This window comes from Lissotriton vulgaris, chromosome 7 (genome assembly GCF_964263255.1).
Source record: "Lissotriton vulgaris chromosome 7, aLisVul1.2, whole genome shotgun sequence".
In the NCBI taxonomy this organism is placed as follows: domain Eukaryota; kingdom Metazoa; phylum Chordata; class Amphibia; order Caudata; family Salamandridae; genus Lissotriton; species Lissotriton vulgaris.
The window spans coordinates 887704955-887732827 of record NC_141695.1 but is presented as its reverse complement, the minus strand read 5'-3'; positions in this window follow the sequence as shown (position 1 = coordinate 887732827).

The window sequence follows — 27873 nt, the reverse complement described above, 5'->3', positions numbered from 1 at the left end:
TCAGTTGGTTCACAGTGGAATTTAGAATCAAATGGAAAACTATCAGAATTGTGCACAAATCTGTGTGGGTACCAAAGGGGGTGGGGGTGGGCCACCCCGCGTTACACAAGTTTTGGGGACAGCAGCCTCCCCCCGCTCTTACCAGCCGTTCTCGGGGCGGCAATCGCCCCCACCCGACCGCTCTTCAGTTGGCCGCCAATGGGCAGCAAATAGAAACAAGCATTAGGAATGCATTAGGGCTCGGGTTTGTTTGAGTTAGAGATAATGGCATTGTAAATGGCAATGTGTTTTAGGCATGTGTTTTGGAGTGGAAACATGTGGTGTGTGTTGGAGATATGTGTGTTGGATTGGAATGTTATCAATGGTGGCATGCTGCACTTTAACGCAATATCTTTAAAAGGTAAAGTGCAGCATAGTGCGATAGGTACAATATTAATTGGTGGATGCGTTATCAATTGGTGTGTGCATTGATGTGTGTGCCTGTAGGAATTGTGCAGTGATGGCTGTTGGTGTGTGTGTTTGGTGGAAGCGTGTAGTGGTGGCTTGAGGTGTGTATGACTGGTGGTAGCGTGCAGTAAGAGCTGATAGTGAGTGTGGCTGTCAAGCGTACAGAGCTGGATAGTAATGCATGTGGTTGGTGAAAGGGTGCACTGACAGCTGTTGTTGATTGTGCCAATTGAAAGAGTGGCTGGTGCACTGTCAGCTGTTGGTGAGTGTGTGTGTTTAGTGAAAGTTGCACTGACATTGTTTGTTGTGTGCGTGAGTATTTAGCGGCAGTGATGCATGGTCGTTTTTGTTTTTGGTGAAAGCGTACATTGATGGTTGTTGGTGTTTGTGCCTGGTGAAAGCATTCATTGACGGCTGGGGGTGTGTTGTTGTGTGTGTTGTTTTCTGTGTAGTGGTGAGTGTGTGGTGGTGAGTCTGTGGGGGTGAGCCTGGGGGGGGGGTGAGTGTGTGGTGGTGAGTGTGTTGTGGTGAGTGGTGACGAGTGTATGGTGTTGAGAGAGTGAGGTGTGTGGTTTGTGTGTTTGTTATGTGTGTGTGGTGTATGTGTGTGTGGTGTGTGTATGGTGTGTGTGTGTGTGTGGTATGTGTGTGTGGTGTATGTGGTGTTTTCTGCACACTCACACACTGCCCCTACACATTAACACACTGCTCACCCGCACACTCCCAATGTCACCCTGCATAGTCACACACTGTTTATCCTGCACACTCATTCTGCACACTAACACAATGTTATGTTATGTTATGTTATGTTATACTGTATTTTATATAGCGTACGGCTACTCAAAAGAGTGTGCCGACGCTTTGAATTGCACACCAATCTAATAACATAACAGGAAAACAAATAAAGGACAGAGAGTGAGAAACCAGAAAGCCCAAAAAACTAAGAAGTAAAAAGCCAGGTTTTGAGCCCCTTCCTAAAAGCCAACAAATTTGGGGTGCTGCGCAGGGCCACTGGCAGCTTATTCCACAACTGAGGCGCCAGTAAACTAAAAGAGCGGCCTCCAACACGTGCTCTCTTAACACGAGGCACCGCAGCAAGAAACAAGGATTCTGATCTCAGCGACCTGGCTGGATGGTAGAAGGTCAACCTTTTTTGGAGGTATTTCGCTCCGGCGGCGTGCAAAGCTTTGTGTGCCAGAGTCAAGGTCTTAAAAATTATCCGCTTCCGGACAGGGAGCCAGTGCAGTGCCTCCAAGAGGCCCGAGGCTCTGGCACGGCGAGATAGTCCAAAGATGGCCCGTGCTGCCGAATTCTGGACCACCTGTAACCGTTGAAGCAGATATTCTGGCAGGCCGAGATAAAGAATGTTGGAATAGTCAATTCTCGAGCCAATGATCGCCTGCACTGTGATCTTCCTGTGTTCCTCCGATAACAGGGGGAGAAACTTACGCAGCATCCGGAGCAGGCCAAAGCAGGTGCCAGTGAGCCCGATTACCTGTGAGCGCAGTGTGAGGCCGTTGTCAATCTTAATCCCAAGGTTTTTAGCCACCTGGGACGAACTTGCTGGTGGAAACATGTTCTCAGGCCACCACCCTTTCCAATCCGGATCCGACCTGCACCCGAAAAAGAGGACCTCGGATTTATCCGAGTTGCACTTGAGGCTGTTATGTTGGAACCACTGAAACACAGCCTCAAGGCAACCCTGGATCCTGCCTCCATCGAACTCCGCACCCCTCTCACAGGTGAAGAGGAGCTGGGTGTCATCGGCGTAGGAAACGATCTGAGCCCCAAAAGACTCCGCCAGAGCCGCCAGAGGGGTCATGAAGATGTTAAATAGAGTAGGGCTCAATACTGAGCCCTGAGGGACTGCGACACCCAATGGAGACATCTCGGCGGAGCAGGCAGAGGCCCAGACCGTTTGTCGACGGCCTGTCAGGAAAGAACGAAACCACTGGAGCACCGTCCCCCGGAGACCAATCTCTGAGAGTCTTGCAAGAAGACCCTCATGGGGGACGGTGTCGAAGGCCGCCGACAGATCTAACATCACCAGCATCGCCCTACCACCCGAATCCAGCACCTCCTTAATCGCCTCCGAGACTTCCACGAGAGCTGTTTCGGTGCTAAGATTGGTGCGGAAACCCGATTGGGTGGGGTGCAGTAGGTCGTTGGTCTCCAGGTAATCGGCAAGCACCTTGTGCACATGCTTTTCAATGACCTTCGCGAAAGCCGGCAAGAGCGAGATAGGCCTATAATTCGCCAGCACCTCCGCATCCAAACCGGGCTTTTTGAGCAAGGGGATAATCATCGCCTGCTTCCAGGACTGGGGCACCACGCCCTGTGTGAGAGAACAATTCAGCAGGGGGTTCACATAAGGATTAATGATCGCTGCCATTTTTGCCAGAAACTTTGCGGGGCAGGCATCCCGGGGAGAACCAGATTTAAGACACGCCATCAGATCGAATGAAGCGGTCATAGAGAGAGGAGGAAAGACTGCCAAGGCCACACCAGCACTAGGCAGGGTAACAACGGCATTCTCCGCCCGTCCGGGCGTCTCCGGCTCCTGCACAGAGAAAGAATTCTGGATCAGTTGGATCTTAGAGGTGAAAAAGTCCGCGATCGCCCTGACCCAAGGCGCAGGAGGGGTGGTCTGGGTTGGTGCCGCGCGTGAGGTCGTAAACTCCCGCACAATAGCGAAAAGCTCCTTACAGGAATTGGAGACAGCTTCAATTTTTCTCACAATGTGCACCCTGCACCCTTACACACTGTCTCTGCAGTCACTGTCACTTTACACTCACTCTGCACTCAGTCACTCTGAATCTGCACCCTGCACTCTGCACTCACAAATGCACTCTTCACTCACACTCTGCACTCTGAATCTGCACTCTGCACTCACAAATGCACTCTTCACTCACGCTCTGCACTCTGAATCTGCACTCTGCACTCACAAATGCACTCTTCACTCACACTCTGCACTCTGAATCTGCACTCTGCACTCACACTCTGCACTCTGAATCTGCACTCTGCACTCACACTCTGCACTCTGCACTCTGAATCTGCACTCTGAATCTGCACTCTGCACTCTCAATCTGCACTCTGCACTCTCAATCTGCACTCTGCACTCTCAATCTGCACTCTGAATCTGCACTCTGAATCTGCACTCTGAATCTGCACTCTGCACTCACAATCTGCACTCTGCACTCACAATCTGCACTCACAATCTGCACTCTGCACTACCAATCTGCACTCACAATCTGCACACTGCACTCTGAATCTGCACTCTGAAACTGCACTCTGAATCTGCACTCTGAAACTGCACTCTGCACTCTGAAACTGCACTCTGAAACTGCACTCTGAAACTGCACTCTGAATCTGCACTCTGAATCTGCACTCTGCACTCTCAATCTGCACTCTGCACTCTCAATCTGCACTCTGCACTCTCAATCTGCACTCTGCACTCTCAATATGCACTCTGCACTCACAATCTGCACTCTGCACTACCAATCTGCACTCACAATCTGCACTCTGCACTATGAATCTGCACTCACAATCTGCACTCTGCACTCTGAATCTGCACTCTGAATCTGCACTCTGAATCTGCACTCTGAAACTGCACTCTGAATCTGCACTCTGAATCTGCACTCTGAATCTGCACTCTGCACTCTCAATCTGCACTCTGCACTCTCAATCTGCACTCTGCATCTGCACTCTGCACTCTCAATCTGCACTCTGCACTCACAATCTGCACTCTGCACTCACAATCTGCACTCTGCACTCACAATCTGGACTCTGCACTACCAATCTGCACTCACAATCTGCACTCTGCACTACCAATCTGCACTTGCAATCTGCACTCTGCACTCTGAATCTGCACTCTGAATCTGCACTCTGAATCTGCACTCTGAAACTGCACTCTGAAACTGCACTCTGAAACTGCACTCTGAATCTGCACTCTGCATTCTGAATCTGCACTCTGCACTCTCAATCTGCACTCTGCACTCTCAATCTGCACTCTGCACTCACAATCTGCACTCTGCACTCACAATCTGCACTCTGCACTACCAATCTGCACTCACAATCTGCACTCTGCACTACCAATCTGCACTGCCAATCTGCACTCACAATCTGCACTCTGCACTCACAATCTGCACTCTGAATCTGCACTCTGAATCTGCACTCTGAATCTGCACTCTGAATCTGCACTCTGAAACTGCACTCTGAATCTGCACTCTGCACTCTGAATCTGCACTCTGTACTCTGAATCTGCACTCTGCACTCTGAATCTGCACTCTGAATCTGCACTCTGAATCTGCACTCTGAATCTGCACTCTGAATCTGCACTCTGCACTCTCAATCTGCACTCTGCACTCTCAATCTGCACTCTGCACTCTCAATCTGCACTCTGCACTCACAATCTGCACTCTGCACTCACAATCTGCACTCTGCACTACCAATCTGCACTCACAATCTGCACTCTGCACTACCAATCTGCACTCACAATCTGCACTCTGCATTCTGAATCTGCACTCTGAATCTGCACTCTGAATCTGCACTCTGAAACTGCACTCTGAATCTGCACTCTGAATCTGCACTCTGAATCTGCACTCTGCACTCTCAATCTGCACTCTGCACTCTCAATCTGCACTCTGCACTCTCAATCTGCACTCTGCACTCACAATCTGCACTCTGCACTCACAATCTGGACTCTGCACTACCAATCTGCACTCACAATCTGCACTCTGCACTACCAATCTGCACTCGCAATCTGCACTCTGAATCTGCACTCTGAAACTGCACTCTGAAACTGCACTCTGAAACTGCACTCTGAATCTGCACTCTGCATTCTGAATCTGCACTCTGCACTCTCAATCTGCACTCTGCACTCTCAATCTGCACTCTGCACTCTCAATCTGCACTCTGCACTCACAATCTGCACTCTGCACTCACAATCTACACTCTGCACTACCAATCTGCACTCACAATCTGCACTCTGCACTACCAATCTGCACTGCCAATCTGCACTCACAATCTGCACTCTGCACTCACAATCTGCACTCTGAATCTGCACTCTGAATCTGCACTCTGAATCTGCACTCTGAATCTGCACTCTGAAACTGCACTCTGAATCTGCACTCTGCACTCTCAATCTGCACTCTGTACTCTGAATCTGCACTCTGCACTCTGAATCTGCACTCTGAATCTGCACTCTGAATCTGCACTCTGAATCTGTCTGCACTCTGCACTCTGAATCAGCACAGACCTGTGTTTCCAGAGTTCCCAGTAAGCTGACTCGGTTGGTTAATGCACCTACGGCAGAGGGGGCTGATTGGGTAACACGCATGCGCAATAGCGTATTTTGTTGGTTCACTATTGTCACTTTTGTAATGCACCGTTTGCTACCTCTTGTATTTTGTTGGCTCACGATTGTCATTTTTGCTTCATTTAATGTAACGTTTGCTTTTGTATTTTGTGCACTTGTAATGTTCTCATGTATTAGTTCTGTTCCTATTGTGAAGCGCTCTGACACCTTCGGGTAAAGTCTGCGCTATATAAAAACGCATAAATAAATAAATAAACAAGTCCTCGGTAAGTAACCTAGCTGGGTCGGTTCGTGCTCCTCCTGCAGAGGGCTCCATGCACAGGCTCCAGTCCTACATATAGTTTGTGGTGTTAACGCGCCTGCTGCTCTGATGGCGCTCCCTGTCTGCGTCTGGTTGAAGTCTGCAGTTACCTTGAGTGCGAGTGAGCGAGATAGCTCAGCGGTTGATGCCCCTGCTGCTGAGATCTCTCTGTACCCTGCAGAGCACTGTGCGCACGTCCTCGAAGGCCAGCGACAAGTTAACATTTATGTATGAAGAAAGCAAACTCATCATGTTTGGTAAAGTATATTGTAAGGGCTTTTACATGCTGAACAAAATAGGTCTTTCTCCAACTAACTATTATCACTACTTTGGACTATTGTTCAACAACACGCTGTCATGGAATCCAGAAAAGTTAACAGCTTCTCATTGCACAACATGTCGAACGCTTTATTGAGATTCCCTAATCATTACAACCATTACTGCTGATTCCGGGAACAAATGTGTACATGGCTGAAGTGATTCCGGTTGCATCTTCTGTCCTGAGGCCTAATTTGGACCCGCTTTCTGGAATGAAGGCAATTTATTCTTCTGTAGTGATTAAGCATGGGCGGATTTTGCGGATTCGCAATCCGCGAATTTGCGGATTTGCGAATTTGCGGATTGCGAAAATCCGCAAAATCCGCGAATTCTCGCAGATTTTGCGGATTTTTTTTTTGTGTTCGCACGGGTTTCTGCAAGTTCGCGAGGGTTTCGTACAATTTTGCAAATTGTGAACTTACTTGTCGGGTCGCCAGTTTTGCGAACTTGTTGTTTCTACGTGCCCAGCCTGTTTGCAAGCCTTTCTTCATCACTGCCACCCTCTGTCACCACTGGCACTCTCTTTGTTCACCCATGCCACCCTCTGGCTCACCCATGTCACCCTCTGTGTCATCACAGCACCCTCTGGTTCACCAGTGTACATTATTGGGGGAAAGCAAAGCACTGCCATCCTCTGTCAACACTGGCACTCTGGTTCACCCATACCACCCTCTGGCTGGCACACCCATGCCACCCTCGGTTTCATCACAGCACCCTCTGGTTGACCAGTGAGTGTACATTATTGTGGCAAAACAAAGCACACCTGCTAAGTGCTTTAAGTTTTGCAAACTTAAATTACAACAACACCTGCCCTGCCCCAACTGACATTAATGAAGGCTGGCACCTGCTTGTCTGCTCCCTTTACTTTGTGCTTCCCAGTCAAGATCAAATTCAAAATGGACAAATCAATGGGAGGAGCTTGCTGGACAGGAACAGGAAGAACTTGGTGACTGGGGCACTTCCTTCACCCCCCCCCCCACCCCCCACCCCCCCACAAAATGGACTCCTTGCAATTAATTATGGTGCCTGCTGGTGGTTTTCAATTCATGTGCAGAATTGTAATTTTTGCAATTTCGTGAGTGCGAGATTGTTGCTGCGCGGGACGCGAGCAGTGCGAACACAAGCAAAAAAATCTGCAGCTCGCGAACTTGCAGATTTTCGGTAAATCCGCGGGAGTTCTAGGCCCCCTGGGCATAATGAATGAAATCAGAGCAGACTGGGTGGGCCTATGGCACAAAGCACACTGCCTGACTTCAAAATGGCCGCTTGACCCCATCCACATGGCCAGGACCTGCAGGACCATGCCTCAAAATGGCCCCCCACCAACATAGCCAGCCCCCAACACCACCCCAAAAAGTCGAAAAACACACACAAAAATCACCACAAACAAACATCAACTTATCAACTTACTTGTGAAATCAAATTTCGAATCCAAAAGTAATCCAAAAGGCCTCAAATCCAAATATCCAGCAGCATCCACAAAAAGTAATCCTTCCCAGTCAAGATCGAATTCAAAGTGGCCAGGAAATGGACTAAGCAATGGGAGGAGCTTGCTGGACAGGAATAGGAAGTTGGAGACTGGGGCACTTCCTTCACCCCACCCCATTGGGAGGAGCTTGTTGGACAGGAACAGGAAGTTGGAGACTGGGCCACTTCCTTCACCCCTCCCCAATTGTAATTTTTGTAATTTCGCGAGTGCGAGATTGTTGCTGCCCGCGCCGCGGGCCGCGAGCAGTGCGAACACAAGCAAAAAATCCGCAGAGCGCGGATTTGCGGATTTTCGGTAAATCCGCGAGAGTTCGTGGATTGCGGATTTACCGAAAATCCGCAAAATCCGCGAGCGGAACGGATTTTACGCCCACGCTTAGTAGTGATTAGGCTAGTGTTGAAATAACATTGAGCTGGGATCCATCTTTACGGGCAGCTTTACTCAAAATTTCACTACAGACACTTTTTAACATTGGCTCCAAACAGATGGCAATAAACCTGGGAATTCTATTTATTCAGCTTCATGCCCTTCTGCACTACATCAAAACATTAGGAATGGAACAAACTGTTGAAATACCTTCAATCTGAACTACGTTGTTTAAGCAATGACTAAGATATTCAATCAAGGGGCAATCTATTAGGCCGACTTACCGTGCCTTAAAACAAAATTCTCATGAGTGACTTATTGTGCATATTCTGACAGCAAATTATTTTTGACTGTCTCTTCATTTAAGGAGCACCTAAAACCTAGCCTTCACGCAGCAAAGAAAAACAAAATCGCGATAAGCCTGGTATCTGCCTTCAATTACCGGCACCTCTGACAGCTGCTAATTGAAAATTTATGGCATTCTCCTGGACGGGGAGACAGCATGCGCGCACTTACAGCTCAAGAAAACTACAGAGTCGTGAATGCGCGAACGGACCCTGACATCTGGTAATTGGGAATTTATGGCATCTCATGCGCGTTCTGGCACGGAATATGCAGAAAGTCGATAGAGAAAAATTCCTAGGGCCTATGAAAGGACCAATGACCATGCAGATGGCACACAACACCACGAAAAATTCGCGCGCACTGAGGAATTTTTACTGCACGATTCCGAGCCCCTTAACAATACGGCTCGGAGCTCCGCCCCACTTCTGATGAAGTGGTGACGTAGGCCGAGCCCTAAAAATACCGCCAGCACCCCCGCACTTTGATTCGACTGCAGCGGGCGGCAAAAACCGGGAGCCGCCACGGGCAGCCAAAGTGCTTGCTACGCCACTGACCTTGTTGCCAGTAAGAGTTTGCATACTAATAGGCCTCAACATGGAACCTGCCATCCCCCTATTTTCGCCTGACACACAAATGAACGAACCATCAACAGTCTAAATCATGTAGTCCTTGGGGATGAAAACAAGTTACTACAGTAACCCTTACATTAGAAGTCGCATCAGAATGGGCTGGGTCATGAGGGGAAGCAGCATGAAGAATGGAGTGACTGACAGCCGGTGCATTATATTTTTGTTTACAACCTCTGCCCCATAGGAAATTGCCAACAAGGAAAATAAGATAATAAATATGTTCTGGCTTACTTAATTTGTCACTGATAAACTGTATTTCAAGCTCGTAGTGTTGGCTTCAAGTTTCAGAAAATAGGTAAGGTAACTGTGGTGGGTAAAGCATTTGCTGCGGAGATGTGTGTGCTCTGTCTGCCACAGATGTGAAAAATCATACCTCCGCCCGCGCATAAATGTCCTTCCTGCAGAGCATAGCTTCTAATTTGTATTTTACGTGTGACAGCCCACTTAGCCAATCCTTTGTTGCACAAACCCTTCTGTTACCTGCAAGTTACAGCCCAGGTAAAGTAGCTCAATTTGCTGTGCACCTGCTCCTTGCAGGTTTTAACTGGGCTTTCACGTAGTGTAAGGGTGATTACATTGTTCCAATAAATACTGACAATCTCTTTGAAGTTTCCTTTTCTTTCTTAGCAAATTGTGAGGTTACGCTGCAGGGGGATTCATTGCGTCTGTGGCTATGTCGTGGGCTTGAAGGCCTCTTGTGATCTTTCAGCTGTGCTTTAATTTCACCTCTCACTCCTCCCAGACATCACAACATTGTGAATAAAAGGAATTATATTTTCCGTGAAGTAGGCACCATCCCATATAAAGCATCTCGGTTCATTCCAGTTCATTATCTTTTTGCCCAACATGCCACATCAGACTGGAACCAGTCATATGTAAATCAGCCTTGATCCTGTTCCCTTAATAACAGTTCAGCACAACTGACAGCCCATGTCTCCTCTGAACAGGAGCACAAGCAACCTCAGACTGGTTTTGTTCTCTTTAGTCATTGTTAGTAGGGTACAGCTTGTATCCTGTGCCATGATGGTACCCATGTCTGCGTGTACCCATCACAATTATGGTCTTGAACTGAGGAAAACAAAAAGTCATGTGTGGAATGCTTACATTAATCTCATCCAATGATGATGGGTGATGTCAAATTCCAATCCATTGGTTTTTGCCCACCTTGACACCTCAGACAGTTAGGTAAGCATGATTTTAGGGTTAAGGGATGGTAGAGGTAAATGAGATAAGGGTGAAATTAGGTTTTACTGGTGGGTACAGGTAAAGAAAGGTACGGATAATATTAGGGTTAATGTTTGGGTAGAGGTAAAAAGAGGTAAAAGTGATTTTAGGGTTTAGGGATGGGTAGAAGTAAAGGTGGTAAGGGTCAATTTAGGGTTGGGGTGGGTAGAGATAAAGTGAGGTAATGATAATAATAATAATATCCACATTTGTAAAGCGCACAATCACCCGTTAGGGTCTCTAGGCGCTGGGGAAGATTAAGCAAGCTATTGCCCAGAGTCACATGGTGCTGGGCTAATCTGCCGCCAGTGCCAGGGATCGAACCGTGATCCCCATATTCCAGAGTCAGTCGCCCTGGCCGCTGCGCCACACCTCTTCCAGTGATAAGTTTAGGGTTAATGAGTAGGTAGATGTAAAAGGAGGTACAGGTCATTTTAGGGTTCAGGGGTGGGTAGAAGTAAAGGGGGTAAGAAGGAATTTAGGATTAGGGTGTGGGTATAGAGTAAAGGTAGTTAAGGGTAATTTTATGGTTAAGGAGTGGGTTGAAGTATAGGTGAAACGTGTTTAGTATTGTTTAGCGGCAGGTAGAGGTAAAGGAGGGAAGGGGATTTTAATAAAAAAGGCAGAGAGGGGTGTTGTTTGACCCCAAAAGATTTTCCATATAAATATATATAAAAAATGTCCAGATATATCGATCAGTCGATAGATAGATAAATAGATAGAAAGATAGATAGGCGGACAGACAGACAGACAGAGACAGCCACTCACCTAAATTCCAGGAGGTTCTGATGGGGCAACGCAGCTTCTCCTATCCTATCCTAACCCTCAGTTACAATGGATGGAAGCCTGCACTGGTATCGATCCACGTAGGGAAGAAGGATTGGGAGTGAGAAAGAGGGAGACACTTGTGGGGATCTAGATTCTTCTCCTACCTCTGCGTAGTAGACCACAGGAATGTAGGTTAGTGGTTGTGGAATACACTCTAATTCTGATTTCAGGATTACCTACTAATGACACACCCACACAAGTAGTACTCACAGGACATGGATTACTGATTAATATAGCTACGTTTAGCAGATTCAAAACACATACCTTACTCATCAACACTTTCACAAAGTGCTGTACATTCAATAAACATTCAATGTACATTCCTGTTCAGCCTCTCTAACAGTCTCTGGATTATGAAAGTCTCTCATATGGGATTCATAATTCTTGGTTAAATACAATATGTTATGCACAAGGGTCTCCCATCTAAGATTATTTCAGATCGGGGAACACAGTTCACTGCCAAATTTGAAAGGTACTCTGTAGATCTCTTGGCATAGAAGTGGCCCTATTGTTTGTCTATCACCCACAAACTGATGGGCAGACAGAGCATGTAAATCAAATACTAGCACACTCATCTGGTTTCAGTTGGCCTCAGTGACCAGTCAGTGGGATCAGGTCTTTCCTTTGGCCAAATTTGTGAATAATAATAGTCAACACACTGCCAAAGGGGTGTCCCCCTTTTTTTCATGACAGGTCAACATCCAAGATTTCTTCCCACATTGCCATCTACTTCCCTAACCATGTTGTCCGCTGTCACCGACAGGTTACAGGAACTACAGAAGATTCAGAAGGCTGCAAAAAAGTGCCTTGCCAAAACCAAAGAAGCCATGAAAGTGCAGAGGAATATTTATCGCTTTCAAGAACCAGATTATAAGAAGGGAGATCTGGTCTGGCTTTCTACATTTGATTTGAAACTGGAGAAACCACACAAATAGCAACCATTCTTCATAGGACCCTTCTTTGTTATTGAAATGCTAAACCCAGTGTCTGCCAAATTGAAACTGCCTGTAGAAAATGTTATTCACCTTGTATTCCACGTATACCTCCTAAAACCCTACCATTCAGAAACTAGAGCTGATATACCTACTCAACCAATTCCCATTCAAGGATAAGGAGAATATGAGGTTCAATGCATTTTATTTTCTAAACGTATTCGAGAGTCATTACCTGATTAACTGCAATGGTTATGGTCCCGCCAAACGTTCCTAAGAACTGGCTTCAATCATCCGTGGCCTGTGTTTAGTGCAACGTTTCCATGCTCTCTACCATCCCAAACAATGCCCAGTGGGTAGGCGGCCTTTGGGTGGAGGGGTGAACTGTTAGAGTTCCAGCCACAGCGTGACCTCTTGACACTCGGGGTCTTCACCTGACATCACACATGTGAACCTTGTAACAATCATTTATATACACCATAACTCATATTTACTCATATATTAACCAAGAACTGCAACTCATATGTACTCATATATTAACCAAGATTCTTGGTTAATCACAATCACCAAAATAAACACAAATAATAAAGAAACATAACATATGAGTATTACATGGGGTTAGTAACAACAATATCCCAAATGCATACAGTAGTCTTTCATACATGTATCAAAGTCTTTCACACATGTAAGTTTCAAGCCTTGCACACTACTATCAATGTTAGTCCACTAGTATCAAAGGTAGCGAGCAGGGAGCACTCTTTCCTTGAACAGTTGCTTTAGATTTTAGTACTTAGTTGTAGGTTTAAATATTGTGATGAATCAAAGATGGCCACTGCAGCACATGTCCTCTTGAAATCTCCCGGTATCTCTGCCTTTCGGTCCAGCTGGGGTTTCCTCCACTGCCACTAGGTATTCGACATATTGAATCATAAGGTGAACACAATAAAAGGTTTTAAAGGCACAGTCCCTCAAATGCCACCAGGGTTTTACACAATAAAAAGTATTCACAGGCACAGTTCCGCCACTGACATGAAGGATTTACACAATAAAAGATATTTAAAGACACAGTTCATCCACTGCCACCAGAGATTTAAATACCGCAAATCCTGAAGTGTAAATAACATACAACCTGACATAGTGACATAAGTTCACCTACCATAGGAATACCACTGCCACCAGGCATAATGCAGGATAACCAGGACCCCTACATGAGTCATGAATGTCAGATATGAGTTATGGTGTATATAAATGATTGTTACAAGGTTCACATGTGTGATGTCAGGTGAAGACCCTGAGTGTCAAGAGGTCACGCTGTGGCTGGAACTCTAACAGTTCACACCTCCACCCAAAGGCCGCCTACCCACTGGGCATTGTTTGGGATGGTAGAGAGCATGGAAACGTTGCACTAAACACAGGCCACGGATGATTGAAGCCAGTTCTTAGGAACGTTTGGCGGGACCATAACCATTCCAGTTAATCAGGTAATGCCTCCCGAATACGTTTAGAAAATAAAATGCATTGAACCTCATATTCTCCTTATCCTTGAATGGGACTTGGTTGAGTAGGTATATCAGCTCTAGTTTCTGAATGATAGGGTTTTAGGAGGTATACGTGGAATACAAGGTGAATAACATTTTCTACAGGCAGTTTCAGTTTGGCAGACACTGGGTTTAGCATTTCAATAATAAAGAAGGGTCCTATGAAGAATGGTTGCTATTTGTGTGGTTTCTCCAGTTTCAAATTAAATGTAGAAAGCCAGACCAGATCTCCCTTCTTATAATCTGGTTCTTGAAAGCGATAAACATTCCTCTGCACTTTCATGGCTTCTTTGGTTTTGGCAAGGCACTTTTTTGCAGCCTTCTGAATCTTCTGTAGTTCCTGTAACCTGTCGGTGACAGCGGACAACATGGTTAGGGAAGTAGATGGCAATGTGGGAAGAAATCTTGGATGTTGACCTGTCATGAAAAAAAAAGGGGGACACCCCTTTGGCAGTGTGTTGACTATTATTATTCACAAATTTGGCCAAAGGAAAGACCTGATCCCACTGATTGGTCACTGAGGCCAACTGAAACCGGTGAGTGTGCTAGTATTTGATTTACATGCTCTGTCTGCCCATCAGTTTGTGGGTGATAGACAAACAATAGGGCCACTTCTATGCCAAGAGATCTACAGAGTACCTTTCAAATTTGGCAGTGAACTGTGTTCCCCGATCAGAAATAATCTTAGATGGGAGACCCTGTAGAAGTATAACATGTTACATTACAATGTCATTTTAATTGGGTGCTGTTGTGAGTTTGGTAAGAAGGAAGAAATTAGCCATTTTAAACAGTAGATCCACCGCCACTAAAATGGTAATATATTTATTTGCTGCTGGTAAATCTGTGACAAAATCCAACCTTATGGTATGTCATGTTTCTGGAGGTATGGCAATAGCTGTAATAGGCCCACAGGTATTGCAAGGAAATCCTTGTTTTGGGCACATACGGGGCAAGTGGAAACATACTGCTGCATATTTCTACACATTGAACTCCTCCAGAAATGTCTCTTATATTTGTCTAGGGTCTTTTGTACACCCGGGTCACCAGTTAGGGCAGTGTCATGATTCCATGCTGGTATTTGTTGGATAAGTTAGGTATTAGGACCAAATAATTGTTCCCCATGATAAAACAGATCATCTTGTATGGAACATACTGAATTCTGAATCCATTCTACAGGATCTAACTAGGCCTGTTTTAGATCTGATAGAAAAGTATCAACAATACTGGTTGTCATGACCATTTTAGTGTGTAGGATGATGCCAGGTGAGTTAATCTCTTCAGTGTTGGTCAATGTATCCCCAAACCTGGATAGAGTTTCTGATGATACTTTTTGGAACCAGGATGATATGTGATGGTAAAATATAAGTCACTGAAGAAATGCAGCCATCGCAATTGCCTAGGAGTCAATGCTTTGGCAGAGTTCAAACACTGCAGGTTTTTATGGTCTGTGTGGGTGTGACCGTGTGTTTGGCTCCTAATACATGATTTCTCCCCTTTATGAAAACCAGTTTGATCGCCAAGCATTCCCTTTCTGTAACTGTATAATGTTGTTCAGCTGGGAGCATTTTAAAAAAAAAGAATGCCACAGGACGCAGATGACCAGACTCTGGGCTTCTTTCCACATTAAAGGGTTGCTCAGGATCGGGATGCTGTGAATTTTGTGTTAAGGAGTTGAAAGGCCTATTCATCTTTGTCTGTCCATTAAAAAACCTTTCCCTTTTAGGTAGATGGGTGATGGGAACCACAATAGCAGAGAAGTGTGTTATAACCCATCTATATAAATGTTCAAAGACTTCATGGTGGTTGTTGCGGGTCACTTTAGTACGGATACCATCTTTTTTGAGTCTATGGTGATTTCTGCAGCAGATAGTAAGTACCCTAGAAACTCTACTGATTGTATCTGGAATTAACATTTGTCTAGCTTGGCAAACAAATTATGCTCTTTGAGTCTTTGTAGGTCTGCTCACATATGCTGAATATGATCTTCCAGATTGCGAGAATTAATTAGAATATTGTCTATGTAGACGATTGTGCAGATGTCTAACAAGTCTTGCAGGACTTCATTAATAAAGCATTTGAAACACTGCTGGGGCACTGCAGAGGCCAAACGGCATTCCTGTATATTTGGACAGTCCAGATTTTGTTTGAAAGGCTGTTTTCCATTCATTGTCTTCTTTGACGAGAATGAGGTGGTACGACCCTCATAAATCTAATTTTGTGTAGATGGTTGATTGTTGAAGATGATCCAAAAGGACTAGTATAAGCGGCAATGAGTATTTGTTTTTAATGGCAGCTTTATGGACCACTCTATAATCAATACAGACCCATAATTCTCATTTTTTTTAACACAAAAAACAATAGAGAAGAAATGGGAGAGGTGGAACGACGACTATACTCTACCACTAGCAATTTGTACAAGTATTTCTTCAAGTGCTGAGTCTCAGGTTCGGTAAGGGCATACATTTTGCTGCAAGGCAGAGACACTACAGATATGAGATCAATTCTGCAATTGTATGTTCAATGCAGAGATAATTGCATGGTGTGTTTTGAGTCAAAAACATCTTGGAAATCATGATAGACATCAGGTGATTGCTCCAATCTCCTTAGTCAGAGAGCAATGTGTGGTACATAAATGAGGATCCGTAGTCCAGGTGTAGTATAAGATCCCTCTTTATTAGCAGGTAGATAGGTGGCAAATTAGAAGGTAAGAAGATACAAAGGAGAAACCCCACCAGGAGCGAGCTACCAGCTCCTCAGCCTGAGATGACCAACTGACAATCTAGCCACAGTAAGGCACTCAAACATTCCATGATGTCACAGGACATTCTGATGAAGTGGTAGAGAGGGAAAAGATATAGAACTCATTTACCACACATCCTCTTCCGTTAGCGAACAACAGCAAGTAAGAAGTTAAGACGGAGCAGAAGGATTCAGAGGAAACTGTAGACACAAGAGCAAGGCAAAGAGATAATTCGAAAAGCAAGAAACTTAAGCGTGGAAGCAGAAACAAAGAAAATTAAAAGAGGCATGTAGAAAGATATTCATAAGATGCACAAATGGTCATGGTTGGTCAAAACACAAGAATGCAAATTACATTACATGCCTATCCACCCTCCTTAATAAAACAAGGTAGCGACCCTGGTAAGCCAAATAGGGTGTAACAACCAAATGACAAAATGTGTGCAGATGGAAGTAAGCACAATAAGATGTACGCCAGGTCCAGTTGTCCAAGGGAAAAGTAGCTATGAGCAACGAGGCTACAACCACGTCCCTAAAGGAAAGTACAACTTGTAGCAAAAAAAACACAAGATGGACAAACACCCTTCAAGAAAGAGGGTGCACCTATAAGTACAATAAGTAAGTACTTAGACAACTGTGCAATAAATGTAGCAACCTACACAGAAAAAGAGAATGCTTTGCAAAACAGACTAGAGCATCACGACAACCTCCCCTAATAAAAAGGGTACACCATGGAACAATGTAAAAATTGTTCAACGCAACTTCACCTAATGATAGAACAACACAAAAATAGAGTGATGCAACTTTCTGACAATCACTGACAACCTCCCCTAACAAAGGATACACCATGGAACAATGTAAAAATTATTCAACACAACATCACCTAATAGTGGTGCTGACCACGCACACCACCTTCCCCAGAAAAGGGTACACCAAAGGATACTAATCCTTGAAACTTCTGAACATAGTAGTTGCATGCAGACAACCTCCCCTAATGCTCCAATGCGGTTTAACCGCATCGCTGCTGCGGCGATTTTTGCGCTGTGCGGCTTTTTTTTAAAAGCCGCGTTACATGACGAGCTGAGCTCGTCATCAGCACACGCCACCCGTGGGTGATGACGAGCTGAGCTCGTCATCAGCATCGAAAGGGTTAAATACCGCTGTAGCAGGTGTTCTCTTGAGATCTCGGAGGATCTCTGCCTTTCGGTGCTGCTGTGGTTTCCTCCACTGCCACCAGGTATTAAAAACAGCAAATCATGAGGTGTATACAATAAAAGGAATTTAAAGGCACAGTTCCCCCAGTGCAACCAGAGCTATAAATACTACAAATGATGAGGTGTAAACACAATACATCGTGACATAAGTTCACGTACCATGGGACCACCACTGCCACTAGGGGTAATGCAGGATAACCAGGGCCCCTACATGAGTCCTGGACGTCATGCATGCTTTAGGGCAGTGGTCTTCAAACATTTTCAAAAGTTTTTTTTTGCCACCAGTGAAAAACAAATCATTACAGCCCCCCTTTAGAAATGTTTACAATTATTCTATTAAATAGGCAATGTTTAACTATGTCTAGACTTATTTAAACATTGCAATTATGTTATGCTACCATTTTAAAAATGCTATCAACTACGTGATTGCCATACATACCAATACTATTCTGGTCAGGCAGGCCTTACTAACATTTCAAAGTATCCACAGTGTGTTTATTAGAAATGGGGGTGGGGGTTTTGGAGAATATTTGGAGTCCTTTCCTTTTTGACACATACTCCCACCTAGTGTATAAATTTCAAAGGATGGTAGTGATGGCCCATTACAGGGCAGCTTACTAACGCAAATTTTTTCCCGCTTTAAACAAAGCACTGTTATCACCATAATGCTTCTTTTGGCCAGAGGCTGGCGCCCCCCTGGGATCACTTGAGGCACTCCTAGAAGCACCCACCCCAGTTTGAAGACCCCTGCTTTGGGGTGTACATAAGTGAATGATACATGGCTCACATCCATGATGTCAGGTGAAGGCCCGAGTGCCATAAGGTTGCGCTGTGACTGGAACTGTCAGACAGACAGACAGACAGAAAGGTAGGTGGATGGATGGATGGATGGATGGATGGATGGATGGATGGATGGATGGATGGATGGATGGATGGATGGATGGATGGATGGATGGATGGATGGATGGATGGATGGATGGATGGATGGATGGATGGATGGATGGATGGATAGATAGATAGATAGATAGATAGATAGATAGATAGATAGATAGATAGATAGATAGATAGATAGATAGATAGATAGATAGATAGATAGATAGATAGATAGATAGATAGATAGATAGATAGATAGATAGATAGATAGATAGATAGATAGATAGATAGATAGATAGATCAAACTTCTATAATGCAGGGTACAGGCATGTGTTATAAAGCCCTGTGCTGTTTTACAATGCGTTTTAAAGGTCAATGCATTGCAAGCCACGGGTAATGATATGTGGGGTAATGCCCTATGTTGAATGTCCGATATTCCACAAGAATTGTTCTGCCATCCTGTTTCCCTTCCTTTCAAGAACACCCCAAAGTGTTATATGTAAACCCAGCTGACCTGCCAAGCAGGATTTGACATTCAAGCAGGACTTGACAGTAATGTCAAAAAAGAAAGTTCACAGTTCCACCTTGCATATTCTTTTTGGTTTAGAGACGTCATCTCTATCCATTCAAGTCAGCCTATTGTTTGTTCCTGTTAGATACCTCACACCTTTTTAACATCTATTCAATTATTAATTACTGTCTGGCAGAATTGGAAGAGCAATGCAAATTTAGCCTCCTGGAACTTCAGACATGGAAAAGATAACTTTCTAAAAGTTACTTTTCCTTAAGTTTTGTTTAAAAACACCCTCACCATTGAATTTTAGCAGTCCACTAATGACATGTAGCTTGCAGGCCCTGTGTACAATTTGCACCCTATACTAGGAACTTATAGGTAAACTAACTATACCAATAAAGATAATGCCAATAAGACCATGTTTAAAGAGAGAGCACAAGCACTCTTCTACTGGTTGTCTGGGGTAACATGCACAGAGTTTTAACACCATCAAAGCTATAGGGTACAGCACAAGGCAAAACATCTGGGGTGACCACACAGATTTCCTACAATTGCCATATGCAAACTGAGGAAACATACACTGGGACAGGAGGGTGGCCAGATCTCTCAAGGCAAGAGCAAGTGTTCCTCGAAAAGGAAGTTTATAAGTTCTTCCCTGAAAATAAGCAGAGTGTGTCAGTGGGAGATCAGGTGGGAAAGTGTTACACATTTTAGGGTGAGACCCTGAAACAAGATGATTAGAGTTTTAAGACTTTTTCAATTTCATTATTGCTAGATCAAGGCAATTTTTGCTGTAAAGCTTTTGGGAGTAGACAGAGGTACTAATATTCAGGGCCACTGGAATTAACCAGCAGCAGGCAAGGAGAGAATTGTACAGTAGTGTTGACAATATTATGCGATTCAGAAAAGGGGGTGGTGATGGACAGAGTATCTGAATTAAACAGAACACTCATACCCAGTCAACAGATCAGGGCTTGATCCATCACCGTTTTTTAGCTCACTGCACCATCCCAGCTTAGAACCTGGCTACATGCAAATTAGTCTGTCCCTGGCCCAGTGCATCATGGGAACAGGGCAGACCAAACTACCAAGCCAATTCTTATACTGGGAAGGAAACAAGCTTCCGGGGACCGGTTTCTGGCATTACAGCCGTCTTCGGCCCGGCTTGCTTGAATCCTGATGGTGCAATGAGCAAGGGACTCACATCTGAGTATACCCTTCCACGCTTATGGTGGACAAAACGATTCAGAAAAGGGGGTGGTGATGGACAGAGTATCTGAATTAAACAGAACACTCATACCCAGTCAACAGATCAGGGCTTGACCCATCACCGTTTTTTTGCTCAATGCACCATCCCAGCTCAGAACCTGGCTACATGCAAATTAGTCTGTCCCTGGCCCAGTGCATCATGGGAACAGGGCAGACCAAACTACCAAGCCAATTCTTATACTGGGAAGGAAACAAGCTTCCGGGGACCGGTTTCTGGCATTACAGCCGTCTTCGGCCCGGCTTGCTTGAATCCTGATGGTGCAATGAGCAAGGGACTCACATCTGAGTATACCTTTCCACGCTTATGGTGGACAAAACGATTCAGAAAAGGGGGTGGTGATGGACAGAGTATCTGAATTAAACAGAACACTCATACCCAGTCAACAGATCAGGGCTTGATCCATCATCGTTTTTTAGCTCACTGCACCATCCCAGCTCAGAACCTGGCTACATGCAAATTAGTCTGTCCCTGGCCCAGTGCATCATGGGAACAGGGCAGACCAAACTACCAAGCCAATTCTTATACTGGGAAGGAAACAAGCTTCCGGGGACCGGTTTCTGGCATTACAGCCGTCTGTATCTGTTGACTGGGTAGGAGTGTTCTGCTTAATTCAGATACTCTGTCCATCACCACCCCCTTTTCTGAATCGACAATATTATGCGGCAAAAAAAAGCAAGTTATGCAGCATAATGGAGAACATTTTGCAACAGTATTTCTTCACTATTTTTACTCGTGTTAACACTTAAGGGCACAGGTTTCTGCTCATTAATAGCAGTTTAACAACCAAACACATCAATAAGCAACTGGAAGGTGACCAGTAAATCTTTCCGTAGGGCCTTCTCTTGCGTGGTTGCAAGTGTTGCTGCATTTTTTATAACAATTTTTAAATAAAATCTGCACATTATGCAGCAGATTGTGGATTAAGGGGCAAATGTCAAAAATCGATAACACGTACTAAAGTAGGAGCTGTTGAGTGTCACCACTAGATGGTACTAAGTAACTGGAAATGGCTTGAAAAGGGTTCTTCTTAAGTCTGGGTTTTGACAGCATAGCTGTCAAAACAGACACATTGCTAACAATATATGTATAGTGTGTTCGGAGTCTGTCCCTTTTAACCATTGGCTTTCCTCAACCAGTCCCTTTAAGCCATTTGCTTGAGACTTTGTAAAGCATGTCTTGGCTGTGCCATTTGGATGCTACATCTCTCACTTATTGCTATTGGCTAATTGTGGTATCCTTCTACCTCCACCTCAGTGTCTGCATTGAACTGGGCAAAGGACTATTTTACCAGTTGATTCCTCTCTTTCCTCTCCTGCTGGCTCCCTGTACTGCATGGGTTAGCACATTAAACCCATATCTATTGACTTGCATCATTCCTGTAAATTGGATCTCTTTGTTGGTCAAGCAGGCTGCCTTGACAGCACATCGGGCTTTAATGTACGTATGTATTGATGTAGTATTTGTTACAGGTGGGCAAGCAATTAAGCATTCGAGCCAGAAGCCTGGCTCAGTTCGAGTTTATCTTGGAACCTGGAATCCAAAGCGAGTTGAGCTTTCTTGTGGCCTCTCTCTGCCACCCACACACTAACTTCATGCACAAATACTTAAAATCAAAGCTGGGATCTTTGGTGTGAAAGAGGAGAAACCATAAAACTTGGGATCAATCCAGACTTCCACGCGTACCTAAAATGTGGGATCGTAGGCAAATGTTATATTTCACTGAGCCTCCTTTCTCTTCATTATCGCATATGAGAGCACATTCTTATACATGACTTTAGCATATGCACTGTACAAAAGCCTCTTGTGTTTGATTTAATAGACTAATGTTGCTAAATGCATAATGAGATTAAAGGTATAGGCAGCACCACTGGAATTATGTGCTTTGGTGGCCGCTGCATGCTTCCCATAGTTATGGATCTGCCACATTTGCCATGTAATCCATCATCTGCTGCATAATCTGCAGATGTTAACAACAAACAATTATAGCTGAAATGAGTCAAGTTACTGAAAGCGTTGTGACGTGTGCACACTCTGGGGAAGGCCCTTCCCAAATGTTAACTGGTCATCTTTCAGTTGCTTCTCTCTGTGTTTGATTGTCAAACGTGTACAATTGAGGTGAAATCTATGCCCAGACAGTAATACCATGTGCAAAAAATTGCAAAAAAATGAAGTAAATCAATCAAAAAATGTGCTACATTAGGCTGCGTAATTTCATTTTTCTTGTCACATAAATTAGTAAACTCTGGAGCATAATTTGGTGCTACCCTGATGCATGATTTCAGTGACCCTGCTTATAGGGTACACACAACAACTGACGTGCCTCTATGTTCACAAATTACATTGTCGCCTTGTGTAAGGCTCCTCCGTTAGAGCTGACCAGCATCGCCCTGTCAAGTAAAAGGCCACCAAAAGCCCCTAAATGAAAAATAGAATGGTAATAAAGTTAATTTATGGCCATTTTATTTTTCATCTTCCCCATCCTGAACAGAATGTCAGGAAGGGTGGGCCTTGTTGCCTGGTAGCAGCAGGGAGGAGGGTGGGGTGCCTGGGGACTTTTTAAAGTGTGCATATCCGTTTGGCTGGCTGTCTTGCGACGGCCTGTCACACATGTACACTTTGAAAGCTCTAACCCAGCTGTCTTAAGACAGGCTGGGTTACAGCAAGTGCAGGACTCCAGTGTCCTCGGGAGAGGCGAGGGATGTCTCTCCCTCCAATCCTGGCGCTTCTCTCATGCTGGTGAGAGTAGCGCCAGGATTGGTTAAGGCAGTCGGTAGGGCCTGCTCTGAACCCTGGACTGCAGCAGGAGCCGGATGTACTGCAAGGAGGAGGCCGTGTCGTCCTTGTAAGACAAGTGATTTCATTTTTTTATTATTTTATTTGTGGCGTGCGTGCGATAGTGCACCACTACCCACCACCCACTTGCCTGCCTCACCACTCCGTGGAGACGCCAGCCGCTACTGGTGTGAGGGGCATGCATGTTTCTAAGTTCATGTTTAACAAGAATTTACAATGCAATGGTTTCGCCTTTGGAAAAGTTAGAGCTATTGGCATTGTAAATGACAAAATGTGTATTTATGTGTTGGTTTTGAAAACAGATAAATAAATGACATTGTCATTTACATTGCCATTAGCTTAATCTCTGGCAAATGTGAGACCTATTGTACCCAATGGACGAGCTCAGCAGACAGCAATTAGTACCACACACACACACCCAGAGCCACACACACACACACACAGAGCCAGCCACACACACCCAGAGCCACACACACACACACACACACACCCAGAGCCACACACACACACCCAGAGCCAGCCACACACACCCAGAGCCAGCCACACACACCCAGACACACACACCCACCCAGAGCCCCACACACACACCCAGAGCCACACACACACACACACACACCCAGAGCCACACACACACACACACACACAGATCCACACACACACCCAGAGCCACACACACCCAGAGACTGCCATAGTGTACGAGCTATTACGCCTGCAGAACGCAATGTGGTCTGCCTGTATCTTGCTGCCTATATCTTGTCTGACTTTTTTTTAACCTTCACATATTTTGTGTGCTATGAAAATCGAGAATTTAGCTGAGCAATTAGCATTTCGGTCACTTTAAGGTGGCAACAGGGCACCCTCGCTCTGTCCCATCAGCCCAGCCACTTCTAGAAAGTTATCCCAAGTATTTTTATTTCCTGCACCCCTGTTGCGCCGCCCCTGGCACCCTCGGGTCTCCGCACCTTCCAGAAAGGTCGAGCTGCATGTCAACAATAAACACACGTCCCAGGCCTGCCAGTCCGACCAATGCTTCGCCCCTGGACGCCTTTAAATCTATATTTGTGCATCAACAGGCCCCAGCACGGCGCCACTGCACGAGCACCGACCCTCGGAGCAAATTCTGCCTGTGCACCCCAGTGCCGCACTTTTATCCACCTCGGAAGGATGAAAGGCTGAGCTGACTGCAAGCTAAAGACCAACCCCTCACTCATCAGAGAAAATGGTCCTCACACTGACATTTAAAGGGGGACCCATCTGGAAGTGCCAGGCTGCCAGAAAGGCTAGTCCAACACAGGGTATTGTTTCTTTTTTCATTCCAGCTCATTCCTCCACCCTACACTACCTCTCTTTCTAGCTCACCTTGGCAGGTGTTCAAAGTCGGCAGGGGCACTTCTAACAATTGGAAGGGGTTCGAAGGATAAAGAGATCCTTGCAGAAAGGCTGCTCATGGGGCATGCTGAGCGAGTACTGTAAGAATATTCCACAGGGCGGCGCTACAACTGTGATGCTGTAGGCAGTTCACAGCCAGGTCTTAATGTTCATAAAAACTTTACCAAAGGGTAGAACAACAAACAAGGATCATAGACCGAGTGATTACACAACTGCAGACGGGATCCGCACTTTAGTTTTTTGGGCACCGCATCATAAGTCAAAACCCCTGAGAATGGGCCTGTGCGCCCTCCTCTGCACCCGTGTGCGCAGGCTGCACTGGCACGGTCCTTGCGGTGCTGTGTTGGTTTTCAATAAATAAGTGCACTCTCCACACAAATGAATGGACAAAGATGGCAGACGCTAGAGTGTAATGTCCTCATCAGAAGCCTGTGGCGTCACTCTAGAGGGAGGGGCCAGATGGGGCCTGTGCCCAGCTCGGTTTGTCCTGGTTCCCCATTGTGCCCCACCTCCTCCGCTGCAACCTGTACCAGGAGGAGCCCCAGAAAAAACGCAAACAGATGATGCACCATGTCCAATACAACAATTTGTCCGCTGCCTTTCACTGCAAAGCAGTATTTGCTTAAAGTCTTTAAACTTGACTTGGTATGTCAGTTCATATCCACCACTTTCATCTGTGGCCCAATGTGTGCCACCCCCTAAAATTCACTTTTGGAGACGCCACTACTGCGCTCAGGCAGAAAATCCGCCCCGCGAAAGCACGTACTTTGTAAAGAAGAGATGCAAAACCGCGTTCTGCTAAGAGATTTGCACGACAGGTAATGATACATTTTAGAAGCAATGAGGGTAGGCATCGCTTTCTGTATGTCGGCGCCGTGCTGCTGCAGGTTGCTGATCACTTGAGGTGAAAGCCCCACACGACACGTGACCATCAAGCTAACAGACACCCAGCACGAGGCCATATTTATGTACACTGCAAAAGTGCTCACACAGAGAAATAAACAAATGTGCGAAAACAGGTTTAGTCACTTTGAAAGCTTAAAGATGCTGTTTACCTTACCAGTGTACACAGACTAATGGCGGCTGGCGACCCCGAATGAAGTTCACATTCCATTGGGTTTGCAAGGAAAAAATCTGTTGGGTGACACTCACCACCCATGATAAATATTTGAAAGGAAAGCAAAACGTTCCTCTCGAATTGGCAGCAATCTCCAAAGGAAGTACTGGGGTTTAACGAGGTCTCTGGATTTGCCATCAGCTGTCGCCAACGGCAACCAGTTTTCAAGGGTGATGAGATCTTGGGCAAATCCTCAGTATTTGGGGGCATGGCACGGAATCCAGAATGCTGCGGCCTTCAAAATGAAGGAAGGAATAGAATCTCTGCTCACAAAGTGGAATTTTTTAAGACAAATGAAGACTCCAATTAAAACGCACTTGTGGAAGAAAGGAGCAGATGCACGAACTGCTGCCTTCAGCACTTTGAGCGCATGCGAGGCAGGGTGGCATGGGGTTTAAACTGCTTAAAGCATTCCAAGGTCCTCCTTGTGAGGGCTGATGGATAGTCAAGATATTACGAGAATGCCAAAAGATAGCATCCGGGAGAATTGGAATTGCACAATGTTTGTATATTTTAGTCGACACGTAAAAAATGAAAAAACACAAGACGAATGGATTGAGAGGGTAGATCGAAGAAGCATTAAGCACGGGCACAGGGACAGCGGGAGGGGGGGGCGGGAAGGCTAACGAAGAGCAATGGGTCGCCTAGAGTAAGGAGACAAAAACAACAACAAACAAGCATTAAGCACGGGCACACGGACAGCGGGAGGGTGGGTCGGGAACGGGCAAACGGACAGCGGGAGGGGGGCGGGTTAACGGCACGAACATAATAATGTCCTGACCTGTATAAACAAGCTACTGCCCGGCCGCCATCTTCAGAGAAACGACAAGAACAAACCTTGACGACCCAAAAAAAAAAAACGCCCACCGCCGCATGACGATTTCGAAAGGGGCGGAAAGCCTAAAATTTGCAGGAACGCCCCCGAATCTGCTCTCAGGATGACGAGCAGATGTCTGTTCCAATGGCTAGCCTCCATTTATGGAGCTAGCCAATGGAAACAGAGGCGGGGACCAAAGCCACTCTACTCTTCTCATAAGGTTTTCCCTGCAGCTGCGCAGTGCGCAGCTCTCTAGTCGAAACCTAAAAACCATCACCTTTAATAAATGCCTCTCAATGCAAATACGCAATCTGATGTAGTAAGGCGAAATGATTCTGCATGTTAAAGAAATACAATTTCTTTGAATTTTGAAAAGACTTTATCACAGTTTCGCATCATATCTGTTTCTTGGTTTACCTGCCAAACAAATTCATGTGTCGGCTCGTATAGCTAAGCCAGAACCTTGGCTCGGCTCTCGCTGTTAATTTATTGCCTAATCCACTATAATATCTGGGGAGCCAGTGACATGATACGAAGACAGGATAATATGATCGCACAGGGAGGTCAGTCTGGAGCAGGGAGGGTGGGGTGGGGGGGATTTACTCTGGGCTTGTGAACGCTAAAATGAGAACAGGGTATAATCGTCAGTGTTTCTAACAATGACGGCTGGAAAGGTATTTCCCAGTTCCCAGCCTCTGAAAGCACACGGGATGCTTTGTCTATTTTGTCTCCTTGTCCCCATAGAAGCAATAGTCTACTTCCGGGTACTCATCCTACCAGTAGCCCCAAAGCAACACTTACAACTCATAGAGCGCTAGTGGTGTTTCCTTTCCTCTCCCCCTTCCGTCCACCCAGATCCAGTTGCCATGCTGTGCTGTGCGTGTCTGACTCGCACTCATCTGAGCACACAGCACACATGAGCCCAGTGGCGTAACTAAACTTGAGGGGGCCCCCCTGCAAAACACATGGAGGGGCCCCCCCCCAGCGGCGCGGCCCACCATGTACTACTTTGTCCTACCCCCAAGAAATCTAGCATATTTTGCTTTGAAACCTCACATTTAAATGAAATGCCTCTATATTGTGCCTGGCTGTCTTTCTGTAAGTTCTAGTGAATGCAAATGTACAATGTTTCATGAGAATGTTTCATGTTTCAATGTTTCATGTGCCTTCATCAAACCTTTCCTCTGCTCTTTGAGGCATGTATGCTTGCATCTTAATGCCTGAAACCACAGCGTTGACATTCAGAAGTTTACTGACAAGCTCGGCAGCACGTGATGGAAGTCTGCTCTTCCCTTTTACAATTCACGTAACCATTATTGGTTTTGTTGTACATAACTAAGCACTTTTAGACAGTTAAGAAGTTGCACCTCATCTCTCAACCTCACGGTTTATTTGCCAGCAGAGATTACAACC